This window comes from Pinus tabuliformis, chromosome 5_1, assembly GCF_031772625.1.
Source record: "Pinus tabuliformis cultivar Carrire ecotype Pingquan chromosome 5_1, CPIR1, whole genome shotgun sequence".
Classification (NCBI taxonomy): domain Eukaryota; kingdom Viridiplantae; phylum Streptophyta; class Pinopsida; order Pinales; family Pinaceae; genus Pinus; species Pinus tabuliformis.
Genome location: NC_142305.1, coordinates 492,474,876 through 492,501,084, shown reverse-complemented (window position 1 = coordinate 492,501,084; position 26,209 = coordinate 492,474,876).

Here is a 26,209-nt window from a genome sequence, read left to right as displayed (position 1 = left end):
GATGTGGCATAGCAGAGTATACAGACATGACAGACTTAGAGGGAGCTTAAAGTGTGAAATTTCAGTGTTCTAAATCTCATACGCAGGTTTCATGAAGACAAGTTGCATATATACGCGAGTTCTAAGCTGCACAGTCGCATATATGTTGGTTTGAGGAAAAGCAATGGGACACACTCAGGAAAAGAAGTATGATATGGTTCGGTCATGGTATGTGTTGGTTGGCACAGGTTCAGGGGGAGCATATGCTTCGAATAATGCATTATTGGCATTATGGTTAGAAGTCTTTGGTGATGATGCTTATGTGGCTAAGTGATACATCTTGCTACTTACTGTTGGTTGGCCAAGAGAATGGTATTGCAGGTTATAGGTCTGGAAGCTGGTGATAGATGCTTATGGTACTCTGCATGTGCTCAAGGGGGAGCATGTACAAAGGGGGAGTTCAATAAGAGAATTCAACATGTGCTCAGGGGGAGCATGGATGGATTGGTACATCTCAACATGTACAAAGGGAGAGCTCAATCAGAGATTTTAGCATGTACTCAGGGGGAGTATGAACAAAAGAATGTATATCAAGGGAGAAAATATCTTGGTCTGCCCTTTGCCCTTGATGTCAAAGGGGGAGAGTGACTTGGTGTGGTTGTTTCCATCAAGTCCAAAGGGGGAGATTGCTGGCATTATGATACAAGTATGATACATGTGTTGTCCTTGATGGCAACTCACTCGGATGACAGATCATAGTGCAACAGGTCAATAGCAAAGAATTAACGATCATAGAGAGGTATACACAGCTTCATCGTGACAAAGATGCGTATACACGTGGGTTAGCAGACCAAAAGGTGCGTATAACATAAACATGCACTTTCACATAAGGAAAGGTGCGTATATGTTGGAAAACTAAGTTTTGGTCCATGGTATTTGGTCTATGGTATTTTGGTCCGAGGTATTGACCCCATGTATTGTGTCCAAGGTATTGCTCCTACGTGGTTTTGGACCATGGTATTGAGAGAGGCATAAACCTATATAAGGAGGAGAAGATCATTAGGCCAAGGTGTGCAAGTGTGCAAGGGTTGAATATCTGATGAAGTGTGAGATCTAGTATGCTGGTTAAGGGTTTGTGATGCTTTGTTTGATCTGAACCAAGGATGCACCTATGCGGTTGATGATGGATGATGGATTGGGATCATAAGGCTTGGAGTGTATTATCATTATGTGGTTTGATCATGGATAGACTAGATTTGAATTATTGACGCATGTTTTATTGTATAAATGTTATGATCTGGGTATGGATGATGTCTGGGATAGCTTCAAAGTTATGAATAAATATTTGCAGATCTGTACGCGGGTTCGATTTGGTAAAAGTGTGTATACACGCTGGTTTGGCTCATCTGAGTAGCGTATACAATATGAAGTATGATATTTGAAGTTGCAGTTGGATCTGGTTGTTGTTGCAGAGTTCTGTGGTCTGCTCTATGTTCTGGTGACTGTGTTTTGTTGATAGAGTTTTAGTGATTCAGTATTGGGTGATTCAGAGATTGATGATGCAGGTGTAGTTGATGGTTGTATTACAGTAGTGAATGATTTGTGCTTCAAAGTTGTTTATGGGTCCAGTATGAAAATTGGATGAAATGTGGCCTTCATATTATGGTGTTGTGATGAAACAAGAAGGTCGTAGCCTTCTGTAGGCCGACGCCTACATATTGGTAAACATATCGGCCAGTACAAGAGCCAGGGGGTTGGAGCTCCCTTCCAGTAGGAGCTAGAAAACGAGTGAAGGTTGTAGCTTTCAGTAGGCCGACGCCTATGTACTAGTAAACAGATCGGCGAGTACAAGATCTAGGGGGTTGTAGCTCCCTTCCAGTAGAAGCTGGAGAATGAGAGAAGGTTGTAGCCTTCTGCAGGTGGGTGCCTGCGTACTGGTATGAGTCTGCGCCAGTACAAGATTGTAAACAGGTTTTTCTTATCTTAAAGAAAACAACAGTAGGTGGTTTTTGTCCCGCATTGGGTTTCCACCTTATATCATGGTGTTCATGTGTGTTTCTTATGTGTGATGATCTGTTCTGTTTTTACTGCACCTGGTTACTGTTTACATGGTTAATGAAGTTCTAATGCAATGATTAAAGATCAAAATACGATGAATTAACTGAATCATAAGTTGGCTGGATATACGCTAGTTGCATTAAACACAGTTGCGTGTACACACGGGTTCCCTAAACTGAAGTAGCGTATATGAATCTGATTATGGAAATGAAATATTGTTAACTTGCTAATACTGATTCACCCCCCCTCTCAGTATTATTTCCAACAGAGTAGTATCATGAAGTACTAACCCATATAACTCATTAATGCTTATATAATATATCATTTATAAATTATTTTTATTAATATATATAATTTTTATTATTGTACATTATTATATTTTATTATTAACAATAACTTAATATTAACTATCAATTAATTGATTTAATGGACTTAATGGTTAAGAGTATGTGTTTCTTTCTAAAAGTTCACAGGTTCAAAACTAGAAGGGTAGAGTATGTATGCCATAATAGACTTAATAATCAAATAACTGTCTGAAGATAAATACCTTATCTCACAAACAAAAAATCTTAAACACCAATTTGGTATCTATATTAATCGTAACCTTAAAATTAGATAATAATAATAATATATAAACAATAACAATATATCACAATTAATTACCACAAAATACATAACCATATTATTTAAAATATAATAAATATTAAATTAAACTCCACCTAACTCTCTTCCCGTACTATAAAATTATTTGCGATATATTCATGCACATTATTTAAAATATAATAAATATTAAATTAAACTCCATCCAACGCTCATCTCCTACTATAAAATTATTTGCGATATTTTCATGTACAATAGTGGTTACACTAATACATAAAAACGAACATTGTATTCTCACTTTTTTTTATTATTATATATAAATGGCAATGGATTTAGGTATGGTTCTCATTGAAATAAGACAATAGAAATAAAATATAGCAAGTGGTACTTTGCGTTAATTTTTATGTGGGTGAATATTTATAGCAATTTATATGTGTAATTAGAACCAATCTATATTCATCTTAACCCTAGATCTATTAAGCGTTGAGAGGGATAAAATCTCTCAAGGTACAAACTTCTTTTTTGAGTGGAAAAATTGAGGAAATGTTTACATCTAAGAATATTTGAACCTTCTCAACATTTGATAGATCCAAGGTTATGATGGATCTGGGTTGGTTTCAGTGATGCGTGGTCAAACATCTAATTATTTTGATAATTTTAAATATGTTAAATATTTCTAATATTAATAAGGTCATTTTATTTTAGTTATGAATTTGTTCAGTTACTTCAGTTTGTTTAGATGGTAGAGACAATTAATAACTTAAATGATGAAAATAATGAAATAAAAAAATTGAATGCAAAGTGACAATTTAATAGTGTTGAATGATAGAAGATGTGAATAATAAGAATGTAGTCAATTACAAATAGTCTTCATTTTGATCAATCTTAAACTATTTTCTTCTACTCTTCTTATTGTCACACCTATTAGTTTTTCCATATTTTCATATCGGTTAGATGGTTGAAATCGTAGACCATTCAAATTTTTAACTTGAGCTATTGTAGTAAATGTCATACCTTGTCTCTCTTGCTCTCCAATATTAGTAGTAGTTTTCACCGCAATCAACCATTGACTTATAGAGTGTTAAACGCCAAGTAATTTCCAATGGTAGTTGTTTCATATTACCTCGTTTGCCTGTCTTTCTCCCCAATATTAATAGTAGCTTTCACCACAATCAATCATTGTGACTCATAGAGTGTTAAACTCCAAGTAATTTCCAATGGTAGTTGTTTCATATTACCTCGTTTGAATGCAACATGACTAACAATGTTGAATGATGGAAAATGGGAATAATAAGAATGTATTCAATTACAATTAGTTTACAGTTTCAAGAAGCAAACATTTCAGATAAGTGAACATTTTATTGAAGATGAAAATTCAATATTTTATTTATGGTTGAATTATTGTAACACAGAAATCAATGCATGCCATTAATAATTCTTTTGTATTTCCAATGAAATCAATGCACATTGTTAATCTAATTACTTTGAAATTAATGTACATCATACATCTAGTTACTTCAAATTAAAAATCAGCATCTAAACTAAAATCAATGCATATAGTGCAAGAAATCAAATAGGATTAAAAATCAACATCTATAATGAAATCAATGCATCTAGTGTAAGAAATCAAATAGGATTAGAAATCAACTTCTACATTGAAATCAATACATCTAGTGCAACCAATCAAATAGGACTAGAAATCAATAACTACACTAAAATCAATGCATCTAGTTCAATCAATCAAATAAGATTAGGAATCAACAACTACACTGAAATCAATGCATCTTGTACAATCAATAAAGTAGAATTAGGAATCAACATCTACACTAAGATCAATGCATCTATTTCATTGAAAAACAAAAATATTTATAAGAATAAAGAATCTGTTTTTTCCCTCTAGTGAAAGAAATCAAATAGTATTTGAAATCAATATCTACACTAAAGCAATGCATTTAGTGCAATCAATCAAATAGGATTATAAATAAACAACTACATTGAAATCAATACATCATGTTTGATCAATCAAACATGATTATGAATCAACGTCTACACTGAAAGATGCATCTATTTCAGTGAAAAACCAAAATATTCATTAGAAGAAAGAGTTTGTTTTCTTCCCTCTCTCTGTCTCTCTCTTCTCCCACCATTTATATCTATATATCCCTCCATCTCTCCTTCTTTGTTTCTATATCACACCCCCCAAACACACATGCTCTCTCTCTATATATCTATCTATTTCTGAACCCTCCCCCCCTCTTTGTCTCTCTCATCTTCCTTCTCTCCCCCTCCATCCATATCTCTATCTCCCTCCGTCTCTCCTTGTATCTCCATCTCATCCCCAAACATACACACACTCTCTATCTCTTTCTCTCTCCACCTTTCTCTCTTTGTGTCTTTCTTCTTCCCTCCCTCTCTCTCCCCCTCCAACTCATTCTCTCTCCCCCTCCCCCCTCTCCTCTTATCTTTCTCCTTATTATATGATATAATATTAATATACATAATTTTAAAACTTAATATTCATGCATTTATATTATATTAAATGTAATATTATATTAGAACCCCTTATCCTAATGTATTACTATATAATATATATAGATATTAATTTTATGTTATTAATATATATCCTAATATATTAATACAGGGAAAATTTTAAAAACCACCCTAAATTTATATGTATAATAAATGGGCTAATCCCCATGATACATAGGAAAAATGGGAGGCGATTTTATCAATAATATAATATGTATATATATATTTTTTGGCGAATCTCTCACCAAATTATATTATCTTGTACAGTGATGGAGAATCTTTCACTGAATTATAAAATCTTGTAAGATCTTGGCAAATCTTTTACTGAATAATAAAATATTGTGAAGTCTTGGTGAATGTTTTGTTAAAGTATGAAACCGTATATGATAATAAGAAAACATATTCATTAAACTGTAATATACTAACATACATGTTTGGAAAAAAGAAACACAATTTTCTCTTCCTACAAACAATGTTCCAAGTTTCAGTGGCCGTGTTTGTCAAGGTTCTTACAATACACTCTTTCATATCCTTCTATTAGTTTTGATAATATTCCACAACAAAGTTCTTGTAGGTGTTGATATTGACAACAAGTTTTGTCAAGGTAGGAAAGATTAATCTTTTCTCTACAGTTTTTGTCAAGCTACCACTTTTTTCAAGTTATCAAATTTCTTTCTTATTCCATAGACTCCAACTGTGAGATAAAAAAAAAAACACATCAAGTTTGTTTACCCCAACACGCCAACAAGTAGCAAGCCCCAACTATATTATATAAGAAAGTATTAGGTATCCCAAAGGCTTAAAGGGGATCTAATTGAAAGAAGTGACCATTGTGAGAATCCTCCCAATCAATATATGAATATATAAATGTAGATTTATTATTATTTTAATTGGAAATATTCAATTAAATAATAAAATTTAATTACGTCTCTCCCAATATAAATTACTTATTAGCATAATTCACTACCCTCATAGGTCTCACATTTTTTAACAGTGTTGTAACATGTATATTAATTTCCTTTTTGGTGAACAATCTCCACCTTTTAGGTAAATATGGTGCAATGGCTCCAACCCCTACAGATCATTTGGACAAACTAAGAAAGATCATTAGGACAAACTAAGAATAGCACAGAAGATGAAAGGTTGTACAAACCAGCTTATTTTTCAAACAACTAATCCAACATCAGTACCTAAATTTTTTCATGAAGATATCATATTGAGAATGTTTGAAAAATGGTGAGAAATCTTCTGCCAGGGTGATGCAGAAAGAGTGATAAGGTTTCATTGTTTTGAATATTTTTTGTTAAATCAGAAAAAGTTAAAAACCAATATTAATGGAGATACTGGTATTTTTCACTAAATTTTGTGAAATGACTAAATGTAGCTTTAACCATTCACCTTAAGATGTTTTTACAATATAATTTCCTAAGTCTATTTAATATCTTCGTTATCATAAAAACCAACCTATATCCATCTTAACTCCACATCTAGCACTCTTAGGGGGATGAAATCTATTTATCCCTCTGAGCACTTGGTAGACCTAGAATTAAGATGGATCTAAGATGATATAATTTCCCCTTTAAATAGTCTATGCTCACATGAATACCATGGTATTACCATGGGTCAATACCATGGGTTATCATAAACCTGGAGCTTAAAAATTACTATTAGTAATTTATAAAAAATAATAAAAATAATAATTGATTTTTATTTTAACCAAGTTAAAATGTTTAACATACATTAAATTACAACATCCATTTTTACTCTTTATCCACCAAGCTCCGAGAGGGATCAAATAATTTTTTCACTCTATGCTAGTTTGCATATCACGATATTTGATCCCTCTCGGGGCTTAGTAGATCCAGAGTAAAGATGGATCTATGCTGGTTTAATTCCCCCATTTAAATAGGCTACATTCCATGCGAATACCATGGGTCAATACCATGTGCCATTTTTATTTTTATTAATACTAATATTAGGGTTAATAATGTTTTTTTGCATGGTATTAATAATAATCTAGCCCATGGTATTTGGCCCATAGTATTTTTCCCATAGGTTTCACCTAAATATAACACATTTTTTGAGTGTTTGTAAATATAAGGTGACTTATAGAGTAATATAAAAAAATGTTTTATTTGTTTACCATACCTCTCGTTTATTTATATTTTTATTAATTTAACATACCTCTTTTACAAATATGGTATCGTTTATTTATATTTTTATTTATTTACCATACCTTTTGAGTAAGTATAAAAAGAGGTTTTATTTATTTACCATACCTCCACTTTATTTATATTTTTATTTGTTTACACCATTGCATGTATATAAGGTGACTTATGGAGTAAATATAAAAATTGTTTTATTTATTTACCATACCTCTCATTTATTTATATTTTTATTAATTTACCATACCTCTTTTATAAATATGGTATTTGGCCCATAGGATTCACTTAAATAAAACCTAACTCCTAATTTCAAAGGCTAAATTTACCTTTTTTACCCTCTCCCTTAAAATAAGGTGGGCTATTTGAAGCCATTTGTAAAAATGTACTATGATACAAAATATTCGCCCACCAAAAATTTAAAACCCTTTAATTCCCCCAAAGGGGTAACATTCGCTCCTAAAATTTTCCATGTGTTAATATATATTATAATATATCAAATTTAATATTATATAATATATTACAAAAATAAAACTTTAATATATTACAATTAAATATTATTAAATTTGTAATTTAGAATGTTAAGTACTATTAACCATGTTTGATTAATCACAATGACCATGTATTAAAATTTAATCTTAAAAATAATTACGAAATTTAAATAGCTACACATAGATTTTCATATTCCCATTAGAGTATTTAGATTTAAATAACCCAAATTAATCTTTATTATTGAATCATAAAAGACTCACAATCTTGTACGAATAGGTAATTTATGGACAACCTGTTGAATGAGACAAAATGATGAAGTATAAATAGGCATTGTGACTATGACTCTATCTATAAAAGAAAGAGGAATATATATCTATATATATAAACAAGTAACTTAAATTGACGAATGTAGATAAAGAATTTAATAAAACTTTGGAAAGGTTATTTTCATTAAAATAAGGAATTTATGTTTATATTTTTCATTATGGAGAATCTACTCATATAGGTTCATCAGTCTCCATGTTTCTTTTCTTTTTCCATCACACACCTTGTATATGCCAATCATATTGTTTAATTTGATGGTGCATTGTTTGGTTCTATCTATCCAACTTGAATCTCTTTTGAAGAATGTAAAACCAAAAATAATATTAGAGGATTCACCATCCTAGAGACGTGCATCATTTCTTGATATGTTTGTCATGCAATTTCATACAAATTTCATGTTATCCAACATTGAAGCAATGGGACATTCTATGTGATACAAAACCCTGGAAAAAGTGGACTTTTTTTCATCAATATTGTGTGTTCTTTTCGTTCAAATATTATTTGGTGGATCTCATTACGCATCTTAAATGAAAATAGCTATGGATATTATACACTTATGGTTGAATAATGATAATTATATGTAAATTATCATGTTAATATCTTAATCAAATCTAAAATCCACAATCATATTATTTGAAATAAATATAACAAACTCAACAGGTAAATTGGCATGTTAATTTGTTAATCAAGTAATTTCAAATGATTTGAAACATAAAATATGTATATTTATTTTAAGTACGACAATTATAAATTGCAACGTGAGCTAGTTGAACCTAAAATGACAGACTTGCATCAATATCATAATATCAACTACTAGGAAGCAACAATGGAATTTTAAATAATTCAATAGGAATTTTAAATAATTCAATGTTTGGGATTAGGTCAAGCTAATGTTCAAGATTAGGTCTTTATATACTTTATCATAAGTAAACAATTGTTTTGTATTTTAGTTGAGAAACCATAAAGCTAATCCTAAAGTAAGTCTTTATATACTTTATCATAAGCAAACAATTGTTTTGTATTTTAGTCAAGAAACCATAAACCTAATCCTAAAGTAAGTAATATATGAGTGTAAAACTTAGAATTACCTTAGCTATTAATTTGTAAAAAAGAAGTAATGAATTTTAGAATTCTACAATCACATTTGACATTTGTTTGACTGTGAAATGTGAAATGTTTTTACATAGAAGCTGTTTCAAATTTATATAATGTAACATATATGGTTACAAAAGTCCTTTGAAATTTATATACAATAGATATGGTTAGATTATTTGTTTGGAACTGACCTTATAGATCAAGCATCATATATCAGTGTGAAAAACTAATCAACAACCTAGAATCATAATTATTATTTTTATTTAAATTCTACTTACCTAGAAATAGATTGAGCACAAAAAAGACTTGGAAATTGAACAAGTGTGAAAAACTTTAGCAAACCCGACCACAATAAAATTAATTAATCCAACAATAAATTGTAATTATTATAGTAATTGATTTTTAGTTTTTTTTTTTTTGTTTATATCTATATTTTTAATTTCTTTTTTTTTTATTAAACATATTTCAACTCTAAATTAAATATAATGTAGACAAAATTATAAATTACACCTGCACAAATTATAAAATTCACCTCTCAACATAGCCATTAAATATATAACAGGAAAATAATTAATTTGCAACCCACCAACCTTCCATATTCTAAAACCATTAAATATATAGTTGGCAAAGAATAATTTCCAATACACTATTCAATATTTATATAAATGTAAACATTGTGTTTAAATAAAGGAATTGTCTTTAAAGAGATTTTTTGGAAGCTTTTCCGGTGGGTTTTTATGGTCAAAATCCGGCAGCAATTTATTGAAATCGCAAGTTTGATAGCTAATTTTTGCACAATCAAAGTGTTCCAGGGGTTTTTCAGGGTGCTGAATCCAAATATGCAGTTAAAAAACCATTTTAAATAATACAAATCAAGATTTAACCTCAATTTTTTCCACCGGATTCTGTCACCAAAATCTCCAAAAAATTGCACTAAAGACAACTCCTTAAATAAATTAATCTCTAATTTTTTCTTACCCTAAAAGTTTTGTGAAAAAGTTTCGCGACGACGATAAGTAGTAGCATTAAAAGAACAATATGATGGAGCATTTAAAGAACAATCTCCAAGACCAAGAGTTATATTTCAAGAGGTTGTATATAGTTGTGTTGTAAAGGTACAAGAGTGAATGTACAAGGAAGGTAAACACACAAAGAAACTTGACAAATGATTGTAGTGTAATGAACCATAAATATATGTATTTATGTTGTGAATAATATATGTTCGGAGTTAAAAATATAATAATAATAATAATAAATTATTATTAAATAAAGAAGATAAAAAAAATATATTCTTAGTAAAAATGTATATGTTATTTTTAATTTTTTTTTTTTTTATAAAATTATATATTTAGAAAAAAATGTTGTTTAATTTTTCTCGTGTTTTTACTTCCTATACATATACACATATATTCATTTGAACATATAAAGTAAAATAATAATTTATATTTGTAACCATTATATTTGAGAGCTTCATATTTAAATATAACGAATAAGTATATAGAAATTTAATATTTGCAATATTTTTTTTTTAATTAGATATTTATCTTTGAGTTCAAGTTTTTGTGATTCATAATGTTTGGAAATAGTTCTTCTAGATTAATCACATAACAATTTGTTGGATCGATGTTTCAAACCAACCAATGTAGTTGATCATAAGACATAGAAAAATTTACCTAAATATTAAATATTAAATTTGAAAAATTATAAAACATGTCAAAGAAAATACCACATATATATGTAAATATATGTATTATCAAGGTTTTAATAAAATCAATATATATACATCACAACTTTAAATTTATCTAGCATCGAGAGTGATCAAAGATCTTCAATTGTAAATATTTTCTTAAGTTTTACACTCAAAAAGAAGTTTGCATTTTGAGAGATTTGATCCCTATCGATTCTTGGTAGAGTTTAAAATAAAGTTACAATTTAGTTAAATTTTTATGATTTTTTAATTTTAGAAATGCAAGAAATATAATGTATAATGAAGTAAGAGTTTTTATACTTATTATGGATCGATAACAATAGGTGTTTATCAACCACTTAATTTATATGGTTGTGCTACTCTTCAATATATTTGTTATGATCATATAAAACACTTGAAATGGAAGACAACATTTTTTTAAAGAATCTTTTAGCATCTATAAACCTCCATTTTTTCAAAGAATCTTTTAGCATCTATAAACCTCCAGAACCTAACTTTCTTTGGCCAATCCCAAGTCTAGAAGTTAAATTGAGCAAGGTAGGGGAGGGACGCCATTACCTGTGTGCCCTCCCTGCCACCTCGCTTACCGCCACGTGATATGCATGAAATTGGTACGACAGCAGTCCACCGTGGAGGTCCACGTGTTGGGCACCGTGTTAAGGGGTTAAAACACCATTCCGCACTGTGTTTAGGGTTGATTCCGCGTCATTTGTGCGATGTGTTGTTTGCCGTTTGTTTTTCTGTTCGGGTCCAGTTGTTGGGCAAAGCCCTCCGCCGAAGATGGCGTGGGATGGCCCCAGAACCTGCGCGCTTCGTCCGCCATGGTTGAGCTGATGTCCACCATTGTTCGAGGTTACGCGTCCATGGTTGGAACAGGGTTTCTGGCTTTCTTGTGGTTTTCTACCTGGATTTGTTGGTCATTCTGGACCGCCGGTGGTTTAGGGTTTCTTTGGTGGTGGTTTAATTCACGGTTTTTGTTGTTTGGGGAGGAGCCATTAGTAGTTTCAGCTAGTTCGAGGTCGAAGGTTTTTTAACAGGTAATTGCAGGTTTTTCTGTTTTTTGTTGGTTTTTGTTGGTTGTTTTTGTTGTCTAATGGCTAATTTCGAACTCGTTGCAGGTGTGGCGAGCTCCGGAGAAGGTCTGGCGAAGGTGTGGCGACCATCCATGGCTTCTATCTAGTAGGATTTTAATCCTACCAGCTATTTCTATGTGTTTTTCAACACAAAACACCTTATTGGAATTTTTGTTAACTTTGCATGGCAGGTTTTGAGGGTTTAGGGTTTTGCAGGTTAGGGGTTTAGTGTTTATTGTATTTAACTTATTTTTTTCTTTCTTTGGTCTTTGAATTTATATTTAAATGCATACTTAGCTATTTAGGGTTTTGTTCTTTCTTTGGTCTCTAAATTCAGGCTGTAGTAGGACTGTTTGCATTCTTACCTACATAGTGGCTTACAATGTTTCATTGTGGCTGCTGCAGTGAGAGTATTATCTTTTTTTGTTGTGGAAAACTTGGTGAGTGCGCATTTACCGCCACTGAAGAGGGCATGTTGGGCGTAATCGCAAGTCCCGCCACCATCACAAGGATGATGGTGACCACATCCAGCCCTGGATTTTCTTTTTCGTATTGCAGCGCTGCTTGTTCTGCAAGCGTCTTGGAAACCGGATATGCCTAAAAAATTAGCAATTAAACAACACTGTTACACACTTGCAAGTTGCGAGTTACTCACTATGGGTTATCCACAGTTGCAAGCTTTCGAGGAGAGGCAGAACCCATAGTGAGGTTCAAGATTTTCTGTGCTGAGCCATGGAAAAGAAAAAGAGGCAGCTGCAATTTCCTCTTTTTCAGAGAGCAGTACCCTTATATTTGCTGTTGCAAATGCTTGTTAAGATGACATGGCTTCTTCTTCTGCTATTGATAAAGCTAATAGCAATACCAACACTCTACCAACAGTGGAAACCCTAGAAATCGATGTCATCCCTCATGACCACCAAAACCCTCCATCGCTTCCTCATGCCTCCACTTCCTTCTCTTCTGGCATTCCAACTATTGTAACCCAAGGGATGCCTTACTCCTCTTCCATCATTCAAGCATTGTTCGTGTTGATGGAAGGGGTAGAAGGTATACTGATAAGAGGGAAAGTGTTGACAGTGGATGCCTCTATAATGGTCTACTCTCAAATTGATTCTTCCAAATTTATCAGGTGAGTACTTCAATATTTAATCTTACACATCTTTCTTAACCCTGATCTATGAAGATAAATACAAAATACCAAGGTTAAGACAGATCTAGGGTACGTTTTATTGGTTGCTTTCTTTCTATTGGTTTTCTGTATATTTTATTAACATTTCATGTAGCAGGGTTGTAATTCTTTCTATAGCAATGAATGCTAACAGTTCTTATGTTTATCTTAATTTTTAATTTTGATTTATTTAGCATAAAAAAGATAAAGAAATGCCAAGGTCACATTGGACCTAAACTATCTGATCTTTCATCATATTATTTTCCATTTTATTTGAACAATATTACATATGAGTGAAACATCTCTTCCACTGGATGCTGTAATTTTCTCCGCAATTCCTATGTCCAGACCTCTTTGTCCTATTAAATTTATGCTATTGCTCTCCCCACAATTCCTATGTCTGGGCCTCTTTGTCCAGTTAATTTTTTGCAAAAAAAGAAAAAAGTTGTTCCTCGTGTGTAGACCTGCTTGTCCAACTTATAAATTTATATAGGCAATGTCTTCGACAGAAATCCACCTGAACAATTTTTGCCAATGGATATACACAAGGAAAAACAAGTGAGGGTGTTTATCACTGCAAGGAACAGAGATGTGCATAAAGGGTGCAGAATGAAAACAAACGCCTTTTCTATAAGATGCCTTCCCTTTGCAGAAGCAGTGCATTTTATCAAAAATAAAATGTACAATAAGACAAGTGACACAGAGGAACAAATGGATTCTAGTCAAATCGAACAAGATAGTAGAGAATATGGTGGAATTCCAAAACTTTTCATTATGCCAGTAGCATTTATACCTTGCAAGGAAGACATACAGAAAGCTTATCGTATAGAGATGGCAAAGAAAAACAAATGGAATGCTATCTCACCTCTAAGTTTCTAACTATCTTCTATCCTGAGATAGTGAAAGATCCATTTCTTGACATCTGCTTATTTGTGGAAGATTTCAATATAGATTTGCTAATAAAAAGAGCATTGGTCACCAAAGACGCAGAGCGTTTGTCACTAAAGACATAAACATTACTGCAAGGGTATATGAAAATCTGTTGCCAAGACACCAGGGGAATAAGATTCAAAATAACAAAGGCTAGTCAAATTGAAAAGTTGTTTTATACAATGTATATAAGATATACCTCAGTTCTCATGACTGATTCATTTAATTTCATTAATTTGGTAATTGCATGCAAGAGATTCAAAAGATCAGAGGTTTAGTGAATTTAACGATACATTGCATATCCTGAAAGTATGCGTAATTCATTGAGAATTCTTAAACGCTATTCTTTATGACCCTGAGAATCTTATAAGATTTCTACATTATAATAGACTATAGATGTTCCTTCTAAAATCGATTTTGGCTACAATGTCGCACACATTATGAAATAAAACAACCTAGGTTGTAAGCCAAAATGTTTCTGTGACAAGAAAAAGATACAATCCATCCAAAATCCACATCATAATGTGGTTAGAACCAAAAACATATGACACCCCTATTCTTTATGGCCCTGAGAATCTTGAGTACCAAAACTCCCCAAGTTACCTTCTTGAGCTAGGTAGGTTGGCCTACCAGTTAAGGGTTGATTAGGAAATGGTTGATTGTTGCCATATGATTGATTCCAATTTGCAGCTTCCAACCATGGAGGTATTGAGTACCCATACCTCACATTTGCACTACTGACCCCTGCATTAAGTGGAGGTGTGTAATGAGCATACATAGAATTGACACCAACTCTGGTAGGAACAAGGCAAGTGGGTAAACCCTTAGTTTGATAGTGAGGCACTTGAATGTTTATGAGATCTTGGAATAATGGTGTATTATCTGCAATGGAGTCCAATGAGTTTGAAATAATCATGGTTTCATCAGCTATTCTTGTATCATTGATCATCCCTTGTTCTTTTTCAAGCATTTGTTGTGCCTTTCGTTTTTCCTTTCTTGTCTTGCCATTTGTTTTTTTTGGTCCTTAACTTGCCTTGCTTTATCTCTTTCAATCCTTTCATCTGCTCGACGTTGCACTACAAAAATCCTGACTAGATCCTTCTTTTTCTGTTTTAATTCTTGCATTTCAAATTTCTTTTTTTCAGACTCAACTAACAGGTTTATATAGTCCTCTGAGGTGAGTAACTGTGAGCTTCGGCCCAGATGAAGACTACCCGATGCACCTTGCTTTTTTTTCATTGATACTCTTTCTACTGGTAGCTTTAGGAACCGGCCAAGTGTCTTCTCCACCCCTCTCACCTGCATGTCATTGCTTGGTACTTCCCTTTCAGTATTTGATGGAATTGATTGAACTATATCATTATCTTCATTTGATGCCTCATTATGTGCTTCATCTTCTTCCATTGATCTATTGTCCACAAAAAAATGAACAATTTCACTATTCAATTATGCTGGTTGTGAGGGCATGTTCATGCTCTCTTCATTGGTTGCTGAGACACTATGTGCATTCATATTAATCATTGCTTCTGCTAGCCATGAAGGTGGGGTTACTTGGCTTGGCAATGTCAATTGGTCATTGTCAACTGCATGTTCAACAATGTCATTAACAATGTCAGCAATAGGAGTTTCATGTTCTTGAGTTGGTGGAACGATCTCCATGTTAATGGAATTTGTTCATGGTTATATTGTGTTTCACATACAGTTTCATCATCTTCAGCATATAAGTGTCCTTGAGATAGGGAAATCATATTACCAGCAGCAACAACATCATCTTGGTCATCTACTTCTTGCACTTCAACACCTGTTTGGGCATTCCCTTCTTCCTGACCATCCACATGAAACGCTTGGCTACAACCAGTATCATGCATAAGAGCATCATAGTTCTATGGCCAGATTCATGTCCTCCTAAAGCCAGCCTTGATATTTGATGGTGTCAAAGCCCTTTTAAAAGCTTTACTTGCAAGCTCTACTAGCTCGAACCTTTTCACCTCAACCCCTGGATTCTTTACCATCCATGCAGCACGCTCCGACCTGAAATAGTTCTTGAAAGGGCCAAACACACTAACATCAAGGGGTTGCAGTCTGTGAGTGGTATGAGCGGGCAATGTCAATAGGTCAATGCCTAAATTGTTTGCTTCCTCAATTGTTTGTATAGCCATGTGGCTCCCATGGCCATCTAATATCAATAGGTGTCTGTTATTAGGCAAGACGCCACCTGGTATTGATGCAGCAAAGTGAAAAAGCCAACTTAGAAACAGTTCTTTAGTCATCCATGCATGGGGATGTGCAGCCATGCATGCACCTGGTTCACAGTTCTGTATATAGTTTTTTAGTTTATTTTTACCTTTGAATAGATAAAATCCTGGGATTGAAGTACCAATTGCATTGACACAACATAAAATAGTTATCCACTCCCTGCTCTTAGGCAAAATCTTTGGCACATTTCGGCTCCCTCTCTTGGCAATTACCCGCATGCCACAATTCCTCCCTGCCTACAAACCTGTTTCATCACAGTTCCATATATGGTCTGCTCCATAAGAATGTTTATCGTAAGCACTAGAAAGTGTGTCATAGAACTTTTGCACAACTGCAGGGTGCAAATTTAATGCTCTGTCTCTGTCAAGGCCCTCAGCAGTATGCAATACAAGTTCTGGATGCCTTTTTTTAAACCCAAACCACCATGATTTACTAGGAAACCCATCTTTGAATGGGTTTGGCATCCCTTGACAGATTTGAGAAACTGTGGATTTGAGTTGTATCAACTCTAGCCCATGTCCCAATTGGGTCATCTCTTTACACCACTCAACCACCCCGACCTCCTCCTCCTCAGTCATAACTATAAGAGGCCCTCTACGTTTTGTATGAGTCAGTCCATTTATCCAATAATGTATTAATGAGAGAGGAATACCATGTTTTTTTGCAGATGCCCGAACTGAGTATCCATTAAACTCTATGTCGTCAATTGCAACTAACATTTGTTCTTTTGTCCATCCTCTTATATCACTAATCCTTTTAGTTGAACTTCCCCTTGGACTGTTGTTGATGGTGGTTTTGTGGCTGATGGTGTGTTAACATCAGCTGCCGTCACATGGTCATCCTCAACAATGTTCCCTGGTGCATTGTTGACATTGACATCAGCTGTCCTATCCTCATTAGACGATGTGCATCGCAGTTGCGCACCCCTTGTCACTCTCCTGCCACTTCTCCTTGTACGAGCAGCATAACTTCCTTTTTTCCATAGATGCAACAACCTGGAAAATTATTGCATGCATTTAGAAATTAGAATATTTGTAAATTATGCTTTCATACAAGGCAAAGTACTTCTGCTTTATTACAGGAAATTATCAACATGTATGTTAGTATCCTTGAAAGATCAAATACACAGAATCATTTTGTTGTATGTCTTCAAAATTATCAGTGATTGTTGTTTTTATAACTTGTCTTTACACTTGAAATACCATGACTGTATTGATTGGTTTTGTTATGCATTTCCCAACAGATCTCTTGTTCGGTTTGACTACTTAAAATATTGTTTTTTTGTTTGTTGTTTTGTTGTTTTGTTGTTTTGTTGTTTTCTGTAAGTGATTGGCTGACATTGGAATATGTATTATTACAGAAGTCGAAGATTACAAATAGAGTTCATGTCTCAGCATCCCTTTCTCCAAACCTATCCTTTGACCACATCCCTATGTTTCCACTGCAGTGATGTAACTAGATGGAAATGGAAGAAAACTTAGATTTTTAGTAACAGCCAAATAGGCAACCAAAAGCCAAATTATCTTAAGTTTCTAGCTTAGTCGATTTTGATTATTACATTTTGAGTCTCTCCATTGACCTTTGTTCACCTATTTACACAGTTTTTTAGCTAAGGCATAAGCAAGAGAAATGTGCACATATATTTTGTTTCACTCTGTCTCGTATCATTTGCTAGTGATATTGCACATGCTAGCATCATTAGAACCATGGCTATGGCCAAGGAAGAAGTTCCTTCACATTCAGTTACTCTATTGATCACAACTTGTGATGTTTTGGTTATCGGTAGTTATGTGCATAAAAATCCTTGAATCCATGCTTTCATCATGTAGAGAAAGAAATGCTCGATAATGGGGTAATTGAAATAAAGGAAAAGTTGGATCATGTTTCCAAGAAATCTTCTCAATTATAATATTTCATAGATTTGACTTCCAAAAAATTGAATTGCATTACTTCGTAGCCTCTCATTGCAAATTAAAACTTTCTTTTGCCTCAGAAGATGGGCAGAAAGCTAGGAATAAGCAGGACAAAAAGCCAAGGAAAAGAGGAAGGCCCGTGACCAAAAAGCGAAAATATCTAAAGCTAGACAAACTTGATCCATGTAGCTCAAAAACAAAACGATAGTCAGCAACCATAATTTGCATGACACACACAACATTGGTTTCTAGGTGATAGATCAAGATTAAAGTAAAATCTTGTCCTATAAGAATGTTTTTGACATCCTTGGATTAACAAAATAACACCTTCAATGATATAAATCACAAAAAAATTTCCATATCTGAGAAAACAAATATATAGAACTTGTTCAAGAAATATGCATTGGATGGGTTGGGGAACTTTTAAGATAACCTACAACAGTAACTATGGGTTGCAGAGTTGTTGTCTACAATATGTAATACTATACTAAAAAGGGATGACGATGATCATATTGATAGTGAGTTGGAAAAAGTGGTGAATCTTGTTAGGTATGTGGGTAATAAAGATGTATTTTCTGAATTTTGCAGGGAAAAACTTTCTCGCAGATTGTTGTTCAATAATAAAAAGGTAATTGAAAATCATGAATGGAGTTTGTTGTCAAAGCTCAAGGTTCAGTGTGGTTCATAGCTTACATTCAAGATGGAGGCCATGGTTAATGATTTTGTCCTTAACCAATAAATGCAAGCTACCTTTCATGATATTTCGAAACAACATAATCATCTTACAATAGATTTCTCCCCTGCAGTGTTGAATATGGCAATGTGGCCAACCTACCAACACTCCCAACTTAATCTGCCATCTCAGATGCTTACTTGTGTTAAGGTTTTCGAGCACTTCTATTCTACCCAACATAAAAATCGGAAGCTTACATGGATACATTCACTGGGCACGTGTGATATCATCTCCCACTTTGACCACAAGCGTATAGACATGACAATAACAACCTACCAAGCATCTACGCTATTGTTGTTCAATTACTCCCAAAAATTGACTTACGAAGACATTAAATTTTTGTTGAATTTGCCAGATGAAGATGTTGAGAGATTGTTGCATTCACTTGCATGCAGAAATTACAAAATTCTTTTGAAGCAGCCACCCATCAAAACAATAGCTCCACATGATACTTTTGAATTCAATTATGCTTTTACACATAAAATGGCCAAGATTAAGGTTCCACTTCCCAGCCTCATGCATGAGAAGAAAAAAGTCACAGGGACGGTGGAAAAATATAGAAAACCAGCCATTGAAGCCGCCATATTTCATATCATGAAAAGTAGAAAGGCTTTGCATCATCAACGATTATTGAGTGAATGTATCCAGAAACTTGAAGGCACGTTCAAACCCAACATTAAATCACTGGAAAATGGCATTAAAGATTTGATAACAAGGGATTTCTTGCGACCAGAACAACAAGATTCCAATATATACATATACGTAGTCTGATCAAAACTCCGCTCTTGTGGTGGTGGAGTTAATAAAATGTGGTCATGCATATGTTGATCATCAAACCAAGAGAAGTAAAGGAGTATAGAGAGGAAAAGATAAATTCTCCATGGAGAAATTGACCTATTGCAAAGTCTTTAATGTTGATTTATGAAATCTAAGTACTCTATTTTCCTTACTATATGTTTTCATCTAAATGGACAATAGTATTTTCCTTACTATATGTTTTCATCTTATAACTCAGTTCCCCTTAACAGTCTTTTCGTTACTGTCTATTTTTTTCATATCCTTGTGGTTATATTTTTGTCAAGAAAAATCTAAAGGTAGCACAAGATAGGAAGAAAAGTTATCCATATTAGCACAGGGTATTTATGGAATTTCAGGTTGGAGAATAGGTGTACTTGTGCATCAAGCCCAAGAAGAGCTCCTTGAGGATAGGGTCGTGTGTGAATCTATCACCTTGGTATTGTGGACCTTTAAAGATTCTTGAGAGGACTGGACAAGTAGCCTACCGACTTGCATTGCCTCCAACAGTGAAAGTGCATGATGTTTTCCATGTGTAATTTCTTAAGAAGTATGTGAAAGCCATTGATCATGTGATTGACTAGTCTGTATTGTAGGTGGATCCAGAAGGACAATTCCAGCTGGAACCTCAATGCATTTAGCAACAAAAGATGCTCATGCTCCAAAATCGAGAAATTGAGCAAGTTAAAGTGTAATGTAAGCACTTTGGGCCTGATGAAGCTACATGGGAGATGGATGATCAGATGTGGGCTATGTACCCTTCTCTATTTGCTAGTTGAGCGCATGCCTTTTGGTATATGGTTTGTGTTGTGTTTGGTTATGTCTATATATGCATTTGTATGTAAATATCACATCGAGGTGTGTTATACAGCTCCAATAAGTTGTATGCTGTTCATGATGTTTTGGTTATGTTTTAGCAGATGGATATGATGTAAATGCTACATCGAGTTGTGTTATAAAGCTCCATGGAAAGCATGCATATATTTTTCTAGTTTAAAAGTGTCATTGAACACCGAGGACAATGTTCCCCCAACGAGAGGGTTCTGTAATAGCCCCACTTAAAAATCCAAGTAATAAAGTTAATAAAGGAAAAAATAAGACCAAGGCCATGGGACACATATTCCAAGCCGAATGTTGGGAAAAAACATAGTGATGGGGATCAATGGTGATTAATTAATGGCTATGGAAATTGACAAAGGAATAATTTGGTAAAGGCTTTGGAAAGGAAAAGTGACATTAACATTTATTTATGAAAATAATGGAAAATAGGAGAAAAGGAAGGTGAAAGGTCACAGGTTGCATGTGAGGAGGAAAAAGAAGGAGGAATAATGGAAATTGAAGAAAATAGAGGCCTAAATGATAAAAATTCTTCTGCGGAATGTACATAGCTTTGGTCACTACAACGTTTTGTCATTTTTAGCTTGGAGCTCTCTCTCTATACTCTGTCTCTCTCACTCTTGCACATAGATTTTTCTTAGAGCATTCTTGGAGCACATTGGATCTAGAGAAAGAAGGTAAACAAAAGCAGGAACGCACAAGAGGACAAAAAGATCAACAACTACAACTGGATTACTTTGCAAGTACTACCAAGTTGCATGTATGGTTTACTTACTAGTTTTGAAATGCATGGTGTATGCATGTGGTTATTTGGTTAGGATCTGTAATTGGCATGGAGGATTTCCTGGATTGACAATGGTTTTTCCTAGCCTTTCCATTTCCTGGATAACCATGGTGTTGTGGGTTTTCATTTTTTTTTTTATTGGTGCTCATGTTCCTTATGGCCATGGGTTGAGTTATTAGTTCCTGGAGCCTTGGTTGGACAAACACTTTGGAGTCCCTGCAACAACTTGGGTTGAGTTAGTAGTCTTGGAAGCCTTGGTTGGAAAAATTCTTTGGAGCCCTTGGTGGGTTGATTTACTAGTCCTAGAGCCTTGGTTGGACAAACACTTTAGAGCCCTGTGGTAGTTGTGGGTTGAGTTCCTAGTCCTGGAGCCAGGTTGGAACAAATGCTCTGCAGCCCTGGACAACTTTGGTAGAGACCGATCTGGTGATGTTTGGTGATGTCCAACCGTGAGGTGGAATCATTGGTTGAGGATTGAGGTGGTTTGGCATCTGGAAACCCTAGTTCAGTTTTTTTTGGTTTATTCCATGAGATCCCACATCCATGCTTGGAATATGGCATGGGGGTGATTGGCTGAAAGAGAGATTTGGTTCAACCCAATCTATGGTCGGGTGGTACTGGAAGTCCCTGACTTGGTTGGATTTTTCTTATGTTAATAAAACCTCTTTTCCTCTTGTATTTTATGAGTAAATGTACTTGTTATTATGTGGCTTTAATGTATGTTCTATCATTGTTATAAGCATGGTTTTATGACAGAATTGAGTTATGACTCTCATCATGTTTTCGTTAGTAAATGAAATGTTAATGAATGCATGACCTAATAGATTTTAATGCAACTATTATGAGAGGGCATTAGACCTTCTTGATGATTCTTAGATAAGTATGAGATCACTATGTTCAAATGTATAATTATGACCTGTAGATTACATGCTCATGATGTGTTTGACATAATGTATGTCATGGTTAGGCCTAGTTAGGTCAAGTTCTTGTCTAAGTTTGTATGGAAGGCTTTGTCCATGTGTCATTTATCTTTTCTGAAAGTTTCATTAGGTTCTTAGTAGTGGTCTGGAGACTATCCCTGAAAAAGTGCCTATGATCTCGCGGTCACTAGCAAAGAATTGGGTGAAAAATACTGTAGTATCTCCCTTATAGGCTTATTCATGCGACTGGAGGGTTATAGTAGAATTCAGGTAATGTTCTGCCAATGTCTCGGAGTCCAGATCAATGAAAAAGCAGGTTAACTCAAGGTTTGGGCACTAGGAAGGGTAGTTTAGCTCTTGGGGGTCCTTTAGCACTAGAAGGAAGTCAGTACGGTTTTGGTGTGTCGATTCCGCTTCCTTAATTGCACCTAGGAGGATGAGTCATATCATAGTAACTCCTCATCACATATTTACCCTGGTGGACTGGTGAACTTGGGTAAGTGTGGGAGGAGGGTGGCTACAAGGTCCCTTTGAGATAATAAAGAAGCAAGGATATAATGCATATAGACTCATTCTACCACGATACATGCACATTCAATTAGTGTTGAATGTAGAAAAATTGAAATTCAACGAGCCTTCCTTGTTGGACCGGGAAGAGGAATAGGTCCAACCTTCTATACAAGATTGGGAATTAGAATCTCTAGTAGAGTTGAGAGAGGATATAGTTTTGTAGAAGAGATACAAAACTTCAAGACACGTATAACCTAACCTTTGACTGATTAGGTTGAAAGGACAACTTACAAAAAAGGCTTGATAATACTCTAGGGAAAAAATAGAGGAAAAAATTCCTCACCTCATTTAGTAAAAATTTTGAGGATCAAAATCCTCCAAAAATGGGGAGGCGTGATTTAGATTACATTATTATATTAATTTTAATCCATATTGGTTCTTTCAAATGGAAAAATTGGAATTAGTTCACAAGACCATTTTTACTGGTGGGTCCTAGTTTGGAAAACAGGGGTTTAAAAATTTCTCGAAGCAATTTGAGGCATTAAATAACAATTTTAGGGAAAACAATTTTCACATAAGCGTTTCATCCCCTACCACCATTCTACACATATATACCTTTCTATCAATGCAAGGATCACCTTAATTGGATTTTGTATGTAATGACTTCTAGAAGTTGACCTTCCTATTTTGACAACCATAATTTGAGAGGATGCCAAATCAACTCCCATTGTTGATGGAAAAGGGGGCTAACCACATGAAAATTGTGAATAAGATTGTAGAATAGTTGACATTGTAACTCTATATAAGAGTTGAGGAGTCAAACTTAACCACTAATAGGCTATTGAGGTGTGTTATAATTGGGCCATTAGGAGGAAAACAAGTTCCATTCTATTTGAATGCATTTTGTTCCTTAGATGAATAGAGTATCTAAGCGTGGATATAGAGAGACAAAAAATAGCGAGGGTTTTTGTATTATAAAAATACATGGGGCACAAGTCTCACTCCTTCATATTTGCATCCATATACATTAGAGACAGAGAGAGCAAAGCATCGTCACCTTTTAGTTGGGTTTTCTCTCGAAATGGTTTCCCAGATTATATTTTATGTTCATTTTGGTCTGTGAGTCTAATTTTGTTCTTCTCTATTCTCCATAGTTTATCTATTGCATGAATAACCAAAATACAATAGTTAACAAATCTAGAAATCTAAGGAAAAATTAACCTTCATAATGTAGATTTCATATTTACAAATATATGGTTTATCAAATTTGTTGTGTTGAATTTTCTAGTGGAATATCCATGCAAATTTACAAATCAAGTGTTTTGATATACATTGGTCAACATGTCCATCAATTTAAGTGCATAATAAAAATACACAGGCCATAAGTACATATAACTACTTAGGTCAAAATGGGGCACTATGTACACACATCCTTTGTGAAACTTCATTATTAAGGTTTGGTTAAAAAAGTGAGGTGGGATCATGATGTATGGTCTTTGCGACCTCCTAGGGAGACAAACTTGGGCTATGCAAGTTCCACTGGAACTTAAAATGGTCCACCAAATGGTGTATGAGATGTCGAACCCTATGGTCCAATATGTGTAATTGTTCAACCATTATGGTTCCCATGTCCAAGACATACAGTTCCCCCTAATTTATCGTGTGAGTTTCAATAGAAAAATAGTGTCATAAAATAGATACATGAAAAGCATCATGAGATTTATGCAAGTGGGATGGTATTATGAGATGATGGTAAATTGATCCAATTCTCTCTCAAACCTTCAACATTCTTATAAATTAAGTTGACAACATTATCCCTTTCCTAACTGAATGGTAGTCTTGTTAGGTTGGCTACAAATAAAACTTGGTGCATCAACATAAATCTTATGTTTATCATGTGTCTCCTTTAACCATTGTCTAAGATGAATCACTTACTCCATTTCTTGAATCAATTCAAGCCCTACTATTACTCATTCTTCTAACCTTTCCCAACTTATCATTGTCCCACATGGATTTCCAAACAAAACTTGATAAGGAGGCACCCAAATTAAAATGCGGTAACTTTTATTATAAGAAAACTTTGCCAAAGGTATTTACTTCTCCAAACAGGTTTGGTTATCCATAACATACATCCTAATCACGTCTTCCATAAATTGATTCACTTTTTCTATCTTGACGTCCATTTCAGGATAATATGTTATGCCCATGTTGACATGAGTTCCCAAGTTTGACTACAAACTTGTCCAAGGCCTGGACATAAAAAAGGAGTCTCTATATAACTTTCGGGTAATCCATGTAGATGGATGACTTCACTTATAAACATGCATGCCACATTAGTGAGATCATACATGTATCTGAATGGAATGAAATGGTTTTTAGTCAGATTATCCATTATGATGAGTATGGCAATGTGTCATTGTGATGTAAATGGAAAACCCACATTGAAATCATAGAAATTACTTCAACTTGGACATATAAACATGATGTGGTTGTATAAATCTTATGGAGTGATGATGCTCATTCTTCACTTATTGACATTTGAGATTCTTAGAGACGAATTGGACTATGTGACTTTTCATGATTGCCCAAAAAGTAAGTAAATAAAGTAAAGCACTCTCCATTGTTATTATCCTTATGATTGAACTAGATCCTTCCATCTAGATTCTTTCCTTGAGTTGAGAGGTTAGTGTAGTTGAGATATCCAAATATAATAATGAGTAAAAGATGATAAGTAATTTTCACCAAGTTAGGAAATGGGTAGTAAAAATTGGTTTTCAATGTTTTCTATAATTTCTAAACATCCTAAAAGAGACAATAGAAATGTAATACTAAAAAGGGAAGTTGGAGAAAAATCAAGAGATCATAAAATAAATCTAAACATATGGCACAAGCTTGGTTTAAAAGTATCTACCATAAATGGGATTCCTTTGTTGCTTCCATCCATAACATGTAAAACAACAATGAGTAGGAATACAAAAGGAAAACCCAAGAAAACAAGTATGAGTTCTTATTCTTCACAACCTACAATTAATACTCCTTATAAATGTTTCTCTTATGAGAAATGCATTAGTTTGAGTGGATTCAAATGTCTATGGGGAGATACACACTTGGGAATACTATATTCCCATAGTAATTACTATAAGAGAAGATACAAAATAAGCTTTTACTTGAGGAAAATAAGCTAAATAGGATGATGTTTGAAGTTATCTAGTCAAATAAAAATATCGAAATAAAAACATCATAAAATTGAATACTTAAATATAATATTAGAATATTTGAAAACTAAATATTCTACAAATATAGAAGAATAAGTGCTAAAAGGAAAGAAAGATGTGACGCTAAA